The sequence below is a fragment of the Ascidiella aspersa genome, chromosome 5 (genome assembly GCF_963924565.1).
Source record: "Ascidiella aspersa chromosome 5, kaAscAspe10.2, whole genome shotgun sequence".
Classification (NCBI taxonomy): domain Eukaryota; kingdom Metazoa; phylum Chordata; class Ascidiacea; order Phlebobranchia; family Ascidiidae; genus Ascidiella; species Ascidiella aspersa.
Genome location: NC_139451.1, coordinates 8,290,571 through 8,300,313, shown reverse-complemented (window position 1 = coordinate 8,300,313; position 9,743 = coordinate 8,290,571). Strand labels below are relative to the sequence as shown.

The window sequence follows — 9,743 nt, the reverse complement described above, 5'->3', positions numbered from 1 at the left end:
AATAAATTAGTCGTTTATTGCTATCTCGAACTGCGTGTGGTTGTCTTTGCGCAGTGGCGATATCGTAGCTGATGAGGTTTATCCGAGGCGCGATTATTGCTAGTTGAAAACTATACCCAATACCCCGCCCGATGGCTTAAAAAGCTTTCGCGGCAATATTTGACCGGTTTTAAGAAATCGTTATCCAGACAACATCTCTTTCACAACTATGTAAAAAATCTGCTTTCTTCTATATATTAGTTGTTTTATGTTTCTTTTGATGAAGTTTGTCACACTAAATATAGATTCAGTAGCAAAATGGTCTTCTATGGCATCCCAAGAGTTCCCTGGCACAGCAATTCTTAGTCGCAGTAACTTCCGTTATAAACATAAAATGCCAAAACCTCGTTACTCTGGTCTCACTTCACAACGTGTAAATCTTTCGCCTTTTACTAAAGATTTCCGTGAAGTGGGACATTGCAATGAGTCTTTAGTTATTTCTTGCATCTGCAGACATGTTCTGCAGTTTTACCGAAAAATGAGTTAAACTTGACTTAATCTAAGCAGTTCAAAATAAAAGAAGACCTGATTTAGTGTAGTCTACAAGTTTAACGTATCTCTGCATCGGGGTGAAGGTTGCAACAAACTAAAAAAAATAAATTAGTCGTTTATTGCTATCTCGAACTGCGTGTGGTTGTCTTTGCGCAGTGGCGATATTGTAGCTGATGAGGTTTATCCGAAGCGCGATTATTGCTAGTTGAAAACTATACCCAATACCCCGCCCGATGGCTTAAAAAGCTTTCGCGGCAATATTTGACCGGTTTTAAGAAATCGTTATCCAGACAACACATCTCTTTCACAACTATGTCGAAAATCTACTTTCTTCTATAGATTAGTTGTTTTATGTTTCTTTTGGTAAAGTTTGTCACACTAAATATAGATTCAGTAGCAAAATTGTCTTTTATGGCATCCCAAGGGTTGCCTGGCACAGCAATTCTTAGTCGCAGTAACTTCCGTTATAAACCTAAAATGCCAAAACCTCGTTACTCTGGTCTCACTTCACAACGTGTAAATCTTTCGCCTTTTACTAAAGATTTCCGTGAAGTGGGACATTGCAATGAGTCTTTAGTTATTTCTTGCATCTGCAGACATGTTCTGCAGTTTTACCGAAAAATGAGTTAAACTTGACTTAATCTAAGCAGTTCAAAATAAAAGAAGACCTGATTTAGTGTAGTCTACAAGTTTAACGTATCTCTGCATCGGGGTGAAGGTTGCAACAAACTAAAAAAAATAAATTAGTCGTTTATTGCTATCTCGAACTGCGTGTGGTTGTCTTTGCGCAGTGGCGATATCGTAGCTGAGGAGGTTTATCCGAGGCGCGATTATTGCTAGTTGAAAACTATACCCAATACCCCGCCCGATGGCTTAAAAAGTTTTCGCGGCAATATTTGACCGGTTTTAAGAAATCGTTATCCAGACAACATCTCTTTCACAACTATGTCGAAAATGTACTTTCTTCTATAGATTAGTTGTTTTACGTTTCTTTTGGTAAAGTTTGTCACACTAAATATAGATTCAGTAGCAAAATTGTCTTTTATGGCATCCCAAGAGTTGCCTGGCACAGCAATTCTTAGTCGCAGTAACTTCCGTTATAAACATAAAATGCCAAAACCTCGTTACTCTGGTCTCACTTCACAATGTGTAAATCTTTCGCCTTTTACTAAAGATTTCCGTGAAGTGGGACATTGCAATGAGTCTTTAGTTATTTCTTGCATCTGCAGACATGTTCTGCAGTTTTACCGAAAAAATAGTTAAACTTGACTTAATCTAAGCAGTTCAAAATAAAAGAAGATCTAATTTAGTTTAGTCTACAAGTTTAACTTATCTCGGCATCGGGATGAAGGTTGCAACAAACTAAAAAAAAAATTAGTCGTTTATTGCTATCTCGAACTGCGTGTGGTTGACTTTGCGCAGTGACGATATCGTAGCTGATGAGGTTTATCCGAGGCGCGATTATTGCTAGTTGAAAACTATACCCAATACCCCGCCCGATGGCTTAAAAAGCTTTCGCGGCAATATTTGACCGGTTTTAAGAAATCGTTATCCAGACAACATCTCTTTCACAACTATGTCGAAAATCTACTTTCTTCTATAGATTAGTTGTTTTACGTTTCTTTTGGTAAAGTTTGTCACACTAAATATAGATTCAGTAGCAAAATTGTCTTTTATGGCATCCCAAGAGTTGCCTGGCACAGCAATTCTTAGTCGCAGTAACTTCCGTTATAAACATAAAATGCCAAAACCTCGTTACTCTGGTCTCACTTCACAACGTGTAAATCTTTCGCCTTTTACTAAAGATTTCCGTGAAGTGGGACATTGCAATGAGTCTTTAGTTATTTCTTGCATCTGCAGACATGTTCTGCAGTTTTACCGAAAAATGAGTTAAACTTGACATTTCTTGCATCTGCAGACATGTTCTGCAGTTTTACCGAAAAATGAGTTAAACTTGACTTAATCTAAGCAGTTCAAAATAAAAGAAGACCTGATTTAGTGTAGTCTACAAGTTTAACGTATCTCTGCATCGGGGTGAAGGTTGCAACAAATGCAAAAAAAATAAATTAGTTGTTTATTGCTATCTCGAACTGCGTGTGGTTGTCTTTGCGCTATGGCGATATCGTAGCTGATGAGGTTTATCCGAGGCGCGATTATTGCTAGTTGAAAACTATACCCATTACCTCGCCCGATGGCTTAAAAAGCTTTCGCGGCAATATTTGACCGGTTTTAAGAAATCGTTATCCAGACAACATCTCTTTCACAACTATGTCGAAAATCTACTTTCTTCTATAGATTAGTTGTTTTATGTTTCTTTTGGTAAAGTTTGTCACACTAAATATAGATTCAGTAGCAAAATTGTCTTTTATGGCATCCCAAGGGTTGCCTGGCACAGCAATTCTTAGTCGCAGTAACTTCCGTTATAAACCTAAAATGCCAAAACCTCGTTACTCTGGTCTCACTTCACAACGTGTAAATCTTTCGCCTTTTACTAAAGATTTTAGTGAAGTTGGACATTGCAATGAGTCTTTAGTTATTTCTTGCATCTGCAGACATGTTCTGCAGTTTTACCGAAAAATGAGTTAAACTTGACTTAATCTAAGCAGTTCAAAATAAAAGAAGACCTGATTTAGTGTAGTCTACAAGTTTAACGTATCTCTGCATCGGGGTGAAGGTTGCAACAAACTAAAAAAAATAAATTAGTCGTTTATTGCCATCTCGAACTGCGTGTGGTTGTCTTTGCGCAGTGGCGATATCGTAGCTGATGAGGTTTATCCGAGGCGCGATTATTGCTAGTTGAAAACTATACCCAATACCCCGCCCGATGGCTTAAAAAGCTTTCGCGGCAATATTTGACCGGTTTTAAGAAATCGTTATCCAGACAACATCTCTTTCACAACTATGTCGAAAATCTACTTTCTTCTATAGATTAGTTGTTTTATGTTTCTTTTGGTAAAGTTTGTCAAACTAAATATAGATTCAGTAGCAAAATTGTCTTTTATGGCATCCCAAGAGTTGCCTGGCACAGCAATTCTTAGTCGCAGTAACTTCCGTTATAAACATAAAATGCCAAAACCTCGTTACTCTGGTCTCACTTCACAACGTGTAAATCTTTCGCCTTTTACTAAAGATTTCCGTGAAGTGGGACATTGCAATGAGTCTTTAGTTATTTCTTGCACCTGCAGACATGTTCTGCAGTTTTACCGAAAAATGAGTTAAACTTGACTTAATCTAAGCAGTTCAAAATAAAAGAAGACCTGATTTAGTGTAGTCTACAAGTTTAACGTATCTCTGCATCGGGGTGAAGGTTGAAACAAACTAAAAAAAATAAATTAGTCGTTTATTGCTATCTCGAACTGCGTGTGGTTGTTTTTGCGCAGTGGCGATATCGCAGCTGATGAGGTTTATCCGAGTCGCGATTATTGCTAGTTGAAAACTATACCCAATACCCCGCCCGATGGCTTAAAAAGTTTTCGCGGCAATATTTGACCGGTTTTAAGAAATCGTTATCCAGACAACATCTCTTTCACAACTATGTCGAAAATCTACTTTCTTCTATAGATTAGTTGTTTTATGTTTCTTTTGGTAAAGTTTGTCACACAAAATATAGATTCAGTAGCAAAATTGTCTTTTATGGCATCCCAAGGGTTGCCTGGCACAGCAATTCTTAGTCACAGTAACTTCCGTTATAAACATAAAATGCCAAAACCTCGTTACTCTGGTCTCACTTCACAACGTGTAAATCTTTCGCCTTTTACTAAAGATTTCCGTGAAGTGGGACATTGCAATGAGTCTTTAGTTATTTCTTGCATCTGCAGACATGTTCTGCAGTTTTACCGAAAAATGAGTTAAACTTGACTTAATCTAAGCAGTTCAAAATAAAAGAAGACCTGATTTAGTGTAGTCTACAAGTTTAACGTATCTCTGCATCGGGGTGAAGGTTGCAACAAACTAAAAAAAAATAAATTAGTCGTTTATTGCTATCTCGAACTGCGTGTGGTTGTCTTTGCGCAGTGGCGATATCGTAGCTGATGAGGTTTATCCGAGGCGCGATTATTGCTAGTTGAAAACTATACCCAATACCCCGCCCGATGGCTTAAAAAGCTTTCGCGGCAATATTTGACCGGTTTTAAGAAATCGTTATCCAGACAACATCTCTTTCACAACTATGTCGAAAATCTACTTTCTTCTATAGATTAGTTGTTTTATGTTTCTTTTGGTAAAGTTTGTCAAACTAAATATAGATTCAGTAGCAAAATTGTCTTTTATGGCATCCCAAGAGTTGCCTGGCACAGCAATTCTTAGTCGCAGTAACTTCCGTTATAAACATAAAATGCCAAAACCTCGTTACTCTGGTCTCACTTCACAACGTGTAAATCTTTCGCCTTTTACTAAAGATTTCCGTGAAGTGGGACATTGCAATGAGTCTTTAGTTATTTCTTGCATCTGCAGACATGTTCTGCAGTTTTACCGAAAAAATAGTTAAACTTGACTTAATCTAAGCAGTTCAAAATAAAAGAAGATCTAATTTAGTTTAGTCTACAAGTTTAACGTATCTCTGCATCGGGGTGAAGGTTGCAACAAACTAAAAAAAAAATTAGTCGTTTATTGCTATCTCGAACTGCGTGTGGTTGACTTTGCGCAGTGACGATATCGTAGCTGATGAGGTTTATCCGAGGCGCGATTATTGCTAGTTGAAAACTATACCCAATACCCCGCCCGATGGCTTAAAAAGCTTTCGCGGCAATATTTGACCGGTTTTAAGAAATCGTTATCCAGACAACATCTCTTTCACAACTATGTCGAAAATATACTTTCTTCTATAGATTAGTTGTTTTATGTTTCTTTTGGTAAAGTTTGTCAAACTAAATATAGATTCAATAGCAAAATTGTCTTTTATGGCATCCCAAGGGTTCCTTGGCACAGCAATTCTTAGTCGCAGTAACTTCCGTTATAAACATAAAATGCTAAATCCTCGTTACTCTGGTCTCATTTCACAACGTGTAAATCTTCCGCTTTTTACTAAAGATTTCCGTGAAGTGGGACATTGCAATGAGTCTTTAGTTATTTCTTGCATCTGCAGACATGTTCTGCAGTTTTACCGAAAAATGAGTTAAACTTGACTGAATCTAAGCAGTTCAAAATAAAAGAAGACCTGATTTAGTGTAGTCTACAAGTTTAACGTATCTCTGCATCGGGGTGAAGGTTGCAACAAACTAAAAAAATAAATTAGTCATTTATTGCTATCTCGAACTGCGTGTGGTTGTCTTTGCGCAGTGGCGATATCGGAGCTGATGAGGTTTATCCGAGGCGCGATTATTGCTAGTTGAAAACTATACCCAACACCCCGCCCGATGGCTTAAAAAGCTTTCGCGGCAATATTTGACCGGTTTTAAGAAATTGTTATCCAGACAACATCTCTTTCACAACTATGTCGAAAATCTACTTTCTTCTATAGATTAGTTATTTTATGTTTCTTTTGGTAAAGTTTGTCACACTAAATATAGATTCAGTAGCAAAATTGTCTTTTATGGCATCCCAAGGGTTGCCTGGCACAGCAATTCTTAGTCGCAGTAACTTCCGTTATAAACATAAAATGCCAAAACCTCGTTACTCTGGTCTCACTTCACAACGTGTAAATCTTTCGCCTTTTACTAAAGATTTCCGTGAAGTGGGACATTGCAATGAGTCTTAGTTATTTCTTGCATCTGCAGACATGTTCTGAAGTTTTACCGAAAAATGAGTTAAACTTGACTTAATCTAAGCAGTTCAAAATAAAAGAAGACCTGATTTAGTGTAGTCTACAAGTTTAACGTATCTCTGCATCGGGGTGAAGGATGCAACAAACTAAAAAAAATAAATTAGTCGTTTATTGCTATCTCGAACTGCGTGTGGTTGTCTTTGCGCAGTGGCGATATCGTAGCTGATGAGGTTTATCTGAGGCGCGATTATTGCTAGTTGAAAACTATACCCAATACCCCGCCCGATGGCTTAAAAAGCTTTCGCGGCAATATTTGACCGGTTTTAAGAAATCGTTATCCAGACAACATCTCTTTCACAACTATGTCGAAAATCTACTTTCTTCTATAGATTAGTTGTTTTACGTTTCTTTTGGTAAAGTTTGTCACACTAAATATAGATTCAGTAGCAAAATTGTCTTTTATGGCATCCCAAGAGTTGCCTGGCACAGCAATTCTTAGTCGCAGTAACTTCCGTTATAAACATAAAATGCCAAAACCTCGTTACTCTGGTCTCACTTCACAACGTGTAAATCTTTCGCCTTTTACTAAAGATTTCCGTGAAGTGGGACATTGCAATGAGTCTTTAGTTATTTCTTGCATCTGCAGACATGTTCTGCAGTTTTACCGAAAAATGAGTTAAACTTGACTTAATCTAAGCAGTTCAAAATAAAACAAGACCTGATTTAGTGTAGTCTACAAGTTCAACGTATCTCTGCATCGGGGTGAAGGTTGCAACAAACTAAAAAAAATAAATTAGTCGTTTATTGCTATCTCGAACTGCGTGTGGTTGTCTTTGCGCAGTGGCGATATCGTAGCTGATGAGGTTTATCCGAGGCGCGATTATTGCTAGTTGAAAACTATACCCAATACCCCGCCCGATGGCTTAAAAAGCTTTCGCGGCAATATTTGACCGGTTTTAAGAAATCGTTATCCAGACAACATCTCTTTCACAACTATGTCGAAAATCTACTTTCTTCTATAGATTAGTTGTTTTATGTTTCTTTTGGTAAAGTTTGTCAAACTAAATATAGATTCAGTAGCAAAATTGTCTTTTATGGCATCCCAAGAGTTGCCTGGCACAGCAATTCTTAGTCGCAGTAACTTCCGTTATAAACATAAAATGCTAAAACCTCGTTACTCTGGTCTCATTTCACAACGTGTAAATCTTTCGCCTTTTACTAAAGATTTCCATGAAGTGGGACATTGCAATGAGTCTTTAGTTATTTCTTGCATCTGCAGACATGTTCTGCAGTTTTACCGAAAAATGAGTTAAACTTGACTTAATCTAAGCAGTTCAAAATAAAAGAAGACCTGATTTAGTGTAGTCTACAAGTTTAACGTATCTCTGCATCGGGGTGAAGGTTGCAACAAATTAAAAAAAATAAATTAGTCGTTTATTGCTATCTCGAACTGCGTGTGGTTGTCTTTGCGCAGTGGCGACATAGTAGCTGATGAGGTTTATCCGAGGCGCGGTTATTGCTAGTTGAAAACTATACCCAATACCCCGCCCGATGGCTTAAAAAGCTTTCGCGGCAATATTTGACTGGTTTTAAGAAATCGTTATCCAGACAACATCTCTTTCACAACTATGTCGAAACTCTACTTTCTTCTATAGATTAGTTGTTTTATGTTTCTTTTGGTAAAGTTTGTCAAACTAAATATAGATTCAGTAGCAAAATTGTCTTTTATGGCATCCCAAGAGTTCCCTGGCACAGCAATTCTTAGTCGCAGTAACTTCCGTTATAAACATAAAATGCTAAAACCTCGTTACTCTGGTCTCATTTCACAACGTGTAAATCTTTCGCCTTTTACTAAAGATTTCCGTGAAGTGGGACATTGCAATGAGTCTTTAGTTATTTCTTGCATCTGCAGACATGTTCTGCAGTTTTACCGAAAAATGAGTTAAACTTGACTTAATCTAAGCAGTTCAAAATAAAAGAAGACCTGATTTAGTGTAGTCTACAAGTTTAACGTATCTCTGCATCGGGGTGAAGGATGCAACAAACTAAAAAAAATAAATTAGTCGTTTATTGCTATCTCGAACTGCGTGTGGTTGTCTTTGCGCAGTGGCGATATTGCAGCTGATGAGGTTTATCCGAGGCGCGATTATTGCTAGTTGAAAACTATACCCAATACCCCGCCCTTTGGCTTAAAAAGCTTTCGCGGCAATATTTGACCGGTTTTAAGAAATCGTTATCCAGACAACATCTCTTTCACAACTATGTCGAAAATCTACTTTCTTCTATAGATTAGTTGTTTTACGTTTCTTTTGGTAAAGTTTGTCACACTAAATATAGATTCAGTAGCAAAATTGTCTTTTATGGCATCCCAAGAGTTGCCTGGCACAGCAATTCTTAGTCGCAGTAACTTCCGTTATAAACATAAAATGCCAAAACCTCGTTACTCTGGTCTCACTTCACAACGTGTAAATCTTTCGCCTTTTACTAAAGATTTCCGTGAAGTGGGACATTGCAATGAGTCTTTAGTTATTTCTTGCATCTGCAGACATGTTCTGCAGTTTTACCGAAAAATGAGTTAAACTTGACTTAATCTAAGCAGTTCAAAATAAAAGAAGACCTGATTTAGTGTAGTCTACAAGTTTAACGTATCTCTGCATCGGGATGAAGGTTGAAACAAACTAAAAAAAATAAATTAGTCGTTTATTGCTATCTCGAACTGCGTGTGGTTGTTTTTGCGCAGTGGCGATATCGCAGCTGATGAGGTTTATCCGAGTCGCGATTATTGCTAGTTGAAAACTATACCCAATACCCCGCCCGATGGCTTAAAAAGTTTTCGCGGCAATATTTGACCGGTTTTAAGAAATCGTTATCCAGACAACATCTCTTTCACAACTATGTCGAAAATCTACTTTCTTCTATAGATTAGTTGTTTTATGTTTCTTTTGGTAAAGTTTGTCACACAAAATATAGATTCAGTAGCAAAATTGTCTTTTATGGCATCCCAAGGGTTGCCTGGCACAGCAATTCTTAGTCACAGTAACTTCCGTTATAAACATAAAATGCCAAAACCTCGTTACTCTGGTCTCACTTCACAACGTGTAAATCTTTCGCCTTTTACTAAAGATTTCCGTGAAGTGGGACATTGCAATGAGTCTTTAGTTATTTCTTGCATCTGCAGACATGTTCTGCAGTTTTACCGAAAAATGAGTTAAACTTGACTTAATCTAAGCAGTTCAAAATAAAAGAAGACCTGATTTAGTGTAGTCTACAAGTTTAACGTATCTCTGCATCGGGGTGAAGGTTGCAACAAACTAAAAAAAAATAAATTAGTCGTTTATTGCTATCTCGAACTGCGTGTGGTTGTCTTTGCGCAGTGGCGATATCGTAGCTGATGAGGTTTATCCGAGGCGCGATTATTGCTAGTTGAAAACTATACCCAATACCCCGCCCGATGGCTTAAAAAGCTTTCGCGGCAATATTTGACCGGTTTTAAGAAATCGTTATCCAGACA

The 9,743-nt window shown here is 37.6% G+C and overlaps 31 non-coding genes across 31 annotated transcripts; all 31 read left to right on the top strand.

Annotated features, from left to right (window-relative positions):
* Nucleotides 1-42: 42 nt before the first annotated feature.
* On the top strand, nucleotides 43-178 carry LOC146142146 (U4 spliceosomal RNA). Its single transcript, XR_014499758.1, has one exon. It is a non-coding gene; the product is annotated as a U4 spliceosomal RNA (small nuclear RNA).
* Nucleotides 179-387: 209 nt separating this feature from the next.
* Nucleotides 388-506, top strand: LOC146142145 (U5 spliceosomal RNA). Its single transcript, XR_014499329.1, has one exon. It is a non-coding gene; the product is annotated as a U5 spliceosomal RNA (small nuclear RNA).
* A 169-nt stretch (nucleotides 507-675) lies between these two features.
* On the top strand, nucleotides 676-811 carry LOC146142144 (U4 spliceosomal RNA). The gene has a single exon (XR_014499813.1). It is a non-coding gene; the product is annotated as a U4 spliceosomal RNA (small nuclear RNA).
* A 211-nt stretch (nucleotides 812-1,022) lies between these two features.
* Nucleotides 1,023-1,141, top strand: LOC146142143 (U5 spliceosomal RNA). Its single transcript, XR_014499328.1, has one exon. It is a non-coding gene; the product is annotated as a U5 spliceosomal RNA (small nuclear RNA).
* A 169-nt stretch (nucleotides 1,142-1,310) lies between these two features.
* On the top strand, nucleotides 1,311-1,446 carry LOC146142142 (U4 spliceosomal RNA). The gene has a single exon (XR_014499983.1). It is a non-coding gene; the product is annotated as a U4 spliceosomal RNA (small nuclear RNA).
* Nucleotides 1,447-1,655: 209 nt separating this feature from the next.
* On the top strand, nucleotides 1,656-1,774 carry LOC146142141 (U5 spliceosomal RNA). Its single transcript, XR_014499494.1, has one exon. It is a non-coding gene; the product is annotated as a U5 spliceosomal RNA (small nuclear RNA).
* Nucleotides 1,775-1,941: 167 nt separating this feature from the next.
* On the top strand, nucleotides 1,942-2,077 carry LOC146142140 (U4 spliceosomal RNA). Its single transcript, XR_014499924.1, has one exon. It is a non-coding gene; the product is annotated as a U4 spliceosomal RNA (small nuclear RNA).
* Nucleotides 2,078-2,286: 209 nt separating this feature from the next.
* On the top strand, nucleotides 2,287-2,405 carry LOC146142139 (U5 spliceosomal RNA). The gene has a single exon (XR_014499327.1). It is a non-coding gene; the product is annotated as a U5 spliceosomal RNA (small nuclear RNA).
* Nucleotides 2,406-2,633: 228 nt separating this feature from the next.
* On the top strand, nucleotides 2,634-2,769 carry LOC146142138 (U4 spliceosomal RNA). Its single transcript, XR_014499966.1, has one exon. It is a non-coding gene; the product is annotated as a U4 spliceosomal RNA (small nuclear RNA).
* Nucleotides 2,770-2,978: 209 nt separating this feature from the next.
* LOC146142137 (U5 spliceosomal RNA) lies at nucleotides 2,979-3,097 on the top strand. Its single transcript, XR_014499635.1, has one exon. It is a non-coding gene; the product is annotated as a U5 spliceosomal RNA (small nuclear RNA).
* A 169-nt stretch (nucleotides 3,098-3,266) lies between these two features.
* On the top strand, nucleotides 3,267-3,402 carry LOC146142136 (U4 spliceosomal RNA). Its single transcript, XR_014499757.1, has one exon. It is a non-coding gene; the product is annotated as a U4 spliceosomal RNA (small nuclear RNA).
* Nucleotides 3,403-3,611: 209 nt separating this feature from the next.
* On the top strand, nucleotides 3,612-3,730 carry LOC146142135 (U5 spliceosomal RNA). Its single transcript, XR_014499380.1, has one exon. It is a non-coding gene; the product is annotated as a U5 spliceosomal RNA (small nuclear RNA).
* Nucleotides 3,731-3,899: 169 nt separating this feature from the next.
* Nucleotides 3,900-4,035, top strand: LOC146142134 (U4 spliceosomal RNA). The gene has a single exon (XR_014500024.1). It is a non-coding gene; the product is annotated as a U4 spliceosomal RNA (small nuclear RNA).
* Nucleotides 4,036-4,244: 209 nt separating this feature from the next.
* Nucleotides 4,245-4,363, top strand: LOC146142133 (U5 spliceosomal RNA). Its single transcript, XR_014499326.1, has one exon. It is a non-coding gene; the product is annotated as a U5 spliceosomal RNA (small nuclear RNA).
* A 170-nt stretch (nucleotides 4,364-4,533) lies between these two features.
* LOC146142132 (U4 spliceosomal RNA) lies at nucleotides 4,534-4,669 on the top strand. Its single transcript, XR_014499756.1, has one exon. It is a non-coding gene; the product is annotated as a U4 spliceosomal RNA (small nuclear RNA).
* A 209-nt stretch (nucleotides 4,670-4,878) lies between these two features.
* On the top strand, nucleotides 4,879-4,997 carry LOC146142131 (U5 spliceosomal RNA). Its single transcript, XR_014499325.1, has one exon. It is a non-coding gene; the product is annotated as a U5 spliceosomal RNA (small nuclear RNA).
* A 167-nt stretch (nucleotides 4,998-5,164) lies between these two features.
* LOC146142130 (U4 spliceosomal RNA) lies at nucleotides 5,165-5,300 on the top strand. The gene has a single exon (XR_014499923.1). It is a non-coding gene; the product is annotated as a U4 spliceosomal RNA (small nuclear RNA).
* Nucleotides 5,301-5,509: 209 nt separating this feature from the next.
* LOC146142129 (U5 spliceosomal RNA) lies at nucleotides 5,510-5,628 on the top strand. Its single transcript, XR_014499634.1, has one exon. It is a non-coding gene; the product is annotated as a U5 spliceosomal RNA (small nuclear RNA).
* A 168-nt stretch (nucleotides 5,629-5,796) lies between these two features.
* On the top strand, nucleotides 5,797-5,932 carry LOC146142128 (U4 spliceosomal RNA). Its single transcript, XR_014499897.1, has one exon. It is a non-coding gene; the product is annotated as a U4 spliceosomal RNA (small nuclear RNA).
* Nucleotides 5,933-6,141: 209 nt separating this feature from the next.
* Nucleotides 6,142-6,259, top strand: LOC146142127 (U5 spliceosomal RNA). The gene has a single exon (XR_014499544.1). It is a non-coding gene; the product is annotated as a U5 spliceosomal RNA (small nuclear RNA).
* A 169-nt stretch (nucleotides 6,260-6,428) lies between these two features.
* LOC146142126 (U4 spliceosomal RNA) lies at nucleotides 6,429-6,564 on the top strand. Its single transcript, XR_014499850.1, has one exon. It is a non-coding gene; the product is annotated as a U4 spliceosomal RNA (small nuclear RNA).
* A 209-nt stretch (nucleotides 6,565-6,773) lies between these two features.
* Nucleotides 6,774-6,892, top strand: LOC146142125 (U5 spliceosomal RNA). The gene has a single exon (XR_014499324.1). It is a non-coding gene; the product is annotated as a U5 spliceosomal RNA (small nuclear RNA).
* A 169-nt stretch (nucleotides 6,893-7,061) lies between these two features.
* LOC146142124 (U4 spliceosomal RNA) lies at nucleotides 7,062-7,197 on the top strand. The gene has a single exon (XR_014499755.1). It is a non-coding gene; the product is annotated as a U4 spliceosomal RNA (small nuclear RNA).
* A 209-nt stretch (nucleotides 7,198-7,406) lies between these two features.
* Nucleotides 7,407-7,525, top strand: LOC146142123 (U5 spliceosomal RNA). The gene has a single exon (XR_014499555.1). It is a non-coding gene; the product is annotated as a U5 spliceosomal RNA (small nuclear RNA).
* A 169-nt stretch (nucleotides 7,526-7,694) lies between these two features.
* LOC146142122 (U4 spliceosomal RNA) lies at nucleotides 7,695-7,830 on the top strand. The gene has a single exon (XR_014500043.1). It is a non-coding gene; the product is annotated as a U4 spliceosomal RNA (small nuclear RNA).
* A 209-nt stretch (nucleotides 7,831-8,039) lies between these two features.
* Nucleotides 8,040-8,158, top strand: LOC146142121 (U5 spliceosomal RNA). Its single transcript, XR_014499476.1, has one exon. It is a non-coding gene; the product is annotated as a U5 spliceosomal RNA (small nuclear RNA).
* A 169-nt stretch (nucleotides 8,159-8,327) lies between these two features.
* On the top strand, nucleotides 8,328-8,463 carry LOC146142120 (U4 spliceosomal RNA). The gene has a single exon (XR_014500003.1). It is a non-coding gene; the product is annotated as a U4 spliceosomal RNA (small nuclear RNA).
* A 209-nt stretch (nucleotides 8,464-8,672) lies between these two features.
* On the top strand, nucleotides 8,673-8,791 carry LOC146142119 (U5 spliceosomal RNA). The gene has a single exon (XR_014499322.1). It is a non-coding gene; the product is annotated as a U5 spliceosomal RNA (small nuclear RNA).
* A 169-nt stretch (nucleotides 8,792-8,960) lies between these two features.
* LOC146142118 (U4 spliceosomal RNA) lies at nucleotides 8,961-9,096 on the top strand. The gene has a single exon (XR_014500023.1). It is a non-coding gene; the product is annotated as a U4 spliceosomal RNA (small nuclear RNA).
* Nucleotides 9,097-9,305: 209 nt separating this feature from the next.
* Nucleotides 9,306-9,424, top strand: LOC146142117 (U5 spliceosomal RNA). The gene has a single exon (XR_014499321.1). It is a non-coding gene; the product is annotated as a U5 spliceosomal RNA (small nuclear RNA).
* A 170-nt stretch (nucleotides 9,425-9,594) lies between these two features.
* Nucleotides 9,595-9,730, top strand: LOC146142116 (U4 spliceosomal RNA). The gene has a single exon (XR_014499753.1). It is a non-coding gene; the product is annotated as a U4 spliceosomal RNA (small nuclear RNA).
* The last annotated feature ends 13 nt before the right edge of the window (nucleotides 9,731-9,743 follow it).